Raw genomic sequence first — 3,893 nt, forward strand, 5'->3', positions numbered from 1 at the left:
TTGCCTCTCCACCTTCTCGGCATAGGTAAGAGGCTCATATGATGATTTCACGCAATGTCAACTGTATTTTGAGAACTTGCATTTGGTCGAAATAAATATGCCAGTTATTTAGGGTAAATAGCATTTGGGAACGTTGGTCTTTTGTTGAGTGTCGTCTGTGTCTCTTGAGCGCAGCAACGATCCTTTCAATAAAACAATGTCAGACGCATTATCCATTGTGCCACTAGCCCAACAAATCTGCAAACCCATCTGGTCAATTTTCATTGTCCCACAAAACCGTCTAAGCAGCATTAAAAAAGGCCACTTGGGAGCTTTGTTCCTGCTGAGACACAGACTTGAAGAAGGGTTGCTGTGGCAACAATGCAGTGTGCTAACCACGATCACAGTGTTGTGTAAACTACCCCAAATGTTCGCCGTGTAGCTGGTGGCTGCCACATGCTCGACTGAAGTTCTAAAGGTCCCTGGTTTCAGCATGTAATACAGAGCTATGTCCTTTTCTGCCGCTTATTAAACCTCTGTTTGTGTTTTGTGGTATATGAATAGGTTCTTTTAAAGAGGTTTAGGGCAACCAGGCAAATGTAAGACTGAAGATCTGAGGGTCCTGAGCTACAGCAGATCTCCTCATTTTGTTTTGATTGCACATAATACCTTGCCCTATGCTGGAAAGTTTTGGCAGATTTCCTTTTCTTATTTCATCTCTGGTCATGTCCAATGATCTTTGGCTTTTTAAGTTCTTTGAATGAGTTGCAACCAGGCAATGGTTCGCAAAATGTAAAGATGAAGTAACTCCATTGGGAGAGTATTAGACTGAAGATCTAAAGGTCCCTGGTTCAAACATATAGTATAGAATGATGTGCTTCTTTTGCACCTATTAGACACCTGGTTGTGTTTTGGGGTTATGTATAGACCCTTTGAATGATTTGCAACAATGCAATGATTCTCAGGAACCAAAGCTGAACTCGTTCAGTTGAGAGAGCGCTCTCCCAGCTATCTCTAGCCAAGAGGTGGGGTCCACCCTGAACTGTTGGCCAGCCAATCGCGGGGCACAAATAAACAAACAACCAGTAACACTCATATCCACACCTACGGGCAATTTACCTGTATGGAGTTTGCATGTTCTTTTTGTGCTTGAGTGGGTAAAAATACATTTTTTCTCTTGTATAAAATTATCCATCCATCTATTTTCTTCACTGCTTATGCTCACAAGGGTCACGAGGAGTGCTGGACCCTATCCCAGCTCTCAACGGGCAGGAGGCAGGGTACACCTTGAATTGGGTGCCAGCCAATTGCAGGTCACACATAGACAAACAGTCACAATCACATCTAGGGGCAATTTAGAGTGTCCAATTAATGTTGCATGTTTTTGGGATGTGGGAGGAAACCGAAGTCCCCTGAGGAATCCCACGCAGGTACAGGGAGAACATGCAAACTCCACACAGGGGTGTCTGGGATTGAATGTGGGACCTCAGAACTGTTTACCAGCTGATCCACCGTGCCGCCCATGTATAAAATTATTCTAATAAAATACTACTATCTACTTTCTTCAAAATATTTTGGAAAAATACTTTTCTTGAAGGTTTTTTTTTTTGTCTTGAAACATACATCCATTACCAGTCATTTTTCTAAACAGAAAAATGTGAATCTTAAAACAATGTAATTTTTTTTGTTTTTTTTCTCTCAAAAATGGTAATATTTTCCACCAAATGTTTATATATATTTTATTAATGTTTATATATATTTTCTGTAACCAATTCAGGGTGTACCCTGCCTCCTGCCCTGGTTGAGACCACGTGTCCCAGAGGCGGCAAGATTACTTTTGTGCCCTGCATGCCTAGCTGTCCGGACAGAGCTGTGAGTTGACATTAAAGGTGAAGTGTCATGAAATTGATGATTTTTAGTATGTTATTCATGAAAAATGGTCAGCCAATATGGGTCCATGCGTTTTTTCACCACAATACATGATTTTGACATATACATTTATATTTATTTACTTTTTGTAACTCCCGCCATGAAAATCCTCTCGAGGGATTTGTGTTCGAGAAGAACCAGGAAGTGACGTAAAGGACAGCGGCGCCCCCAAGCGGACTCGTTTGTTTCCATTAGTTTTACCTCTGGGAAGGAAGGTCTTTGTTCCTTCGTCTTAGCCAAAATGCAGGCTCATTGCATTGCTGGATATTGCTTGAACACTCGGGAGAATGGAATTACCCTTCATAAGTTTGAAAGAGTCCCGGTTTGTTGTGAAAAATGGATTGCAGAGGACAAGAGCTTTGTGGGTTCCAAATCACAGGCAGGTGTGTATTCAGCTACAAAAAAAAATAATAGTTTGGGGCAGAACACGTAATCGGTCTCTCATAGCGTGACAAAAGATCCGCGTATGAAATATGTCGATGTGCGCGTCAGACGGCGTCGGGCTACTACGCAGACGGCGACCAATCTGAAGAACCCAGCCAACAATGTCTCACTCAGCCTCGTGCGCGCAGTAATGCACCCCGGCTCAGTGTTCATCGGGTATTGCGGTGGCTGTGAACAACCCTCTAGAAGCAACACGCCTCGGCTCCATTATATGCCACGACGGTGCCGAAAATCAGCCACACTGGCTGTGTGTCAGGCTTTGCGAACAGGGGCGGGTCTGAAGAACCCAGCCGAGAATGTGTCACTCAGCCGCGTGCACGCAGTAAAGCCCCCCGGCTGACTGTGTTGTTCATCGTACTGCGGTGTCTATGAACACTCCCCTAAAGCAGTACGGCTCGGCTCCATCATAAGCCACACCGGCCGGCTGCGATGAGCGGCGATGGCTCATCTCCACCGCGGAAATGGATCGGACGGGGATGCAGTTTGGCCGTGATCGCATATCTTCTGAATATGGCTCAAAACAATAGTGTAATATTGCCCTGAGGGCTCGAAACAATATTATAATATCGCCCCAGTAACTTCACTCGGTTGTGTGGTGTTGTCCTTTTCGAAAAGAGCTTCCGTGTCAGAAGGGATGTGTTCGTCTCCAATAGTTAGGGTGCACCGCGTGTTTTCTTTGGCGAATGTCTGGGTGATGGTGACCACTTGGATATCGTAGAATGACAGTTGTGCAACTTTGCGCATGGATGACACGCTCTCCGCTCACATTTATTTTTTCATATGGACATTGAAGTGAATAATGTTATATGTATTTTTCATTACAATATCCATTTTAGAATGTTTATAGGGATGACACTTGGGCTTTAATGATAATGGCTAGTCCTGGATGAACCCATCTAAATATAAAATAGCTCTGGTTCCTTGTGACTTTTCTATTTTTAAGAATCACGTCTTTTGGCAAACCTATTACAACTTGAACAGACAAGTGGGAAACCTTGAGTGTGAATTCTATCCCCCAAAAGTAAGTCTGCCAATGTGCTACTTTTACTTAAACACAGAGCGTCTCGTTGTTCAACTTGTTCTCCACAGAATCCAGGCCCCTACCCGACTGATGTGCGCCAGAACCTGTATGCCGACCGTTGTTCACTAAAGTCCAGAAACTTGTGTGTGCAAAGCACGACTGAACAACCTGAGTCATGCGATCCACCACATTTGTCCGTTATGATGATATTGCTTGTAAACTATTTTTAATTAAAACGAAAGTACCTTGCTTTCCCTTACGTGTTGGGTTGTGCCTTTTTGAATTTGAGTACCAATCTATTTTAATTCTTTAAAGTGGCTGGGTTGAAGTTTGGTGTCCAATTTGAAACTTGAGACTGAAATGAATATTTTACATCGGTTCTCCAACAGTATCCATACTAAACTCAAAGGAGGGGGACCTAAGTTACAGATAGCATTAAAATTGAGACTTTTTTTTCTTCAAGCTTGTAAATTTGACTCCCTACTCTTGTTTGTTCTTCTCAGTACTCAACATGAATGTC

The sequence above is a fragment of the Syngnathoides biaculeatus genome, chromosome 20 (assembly GCF_019802595.1).
Source record: "Syngnathoides biaculeatus isolate LvHL_M chromosome 20, ASM1980259v1, whole genome shotgun sequence".
NCBI lineage: Eukaryota > Metazoa > Chordata > Actinopteri > Syngnathiformes > Syngnathidae > Syngnathoides > Syngnathoides biaculeatus.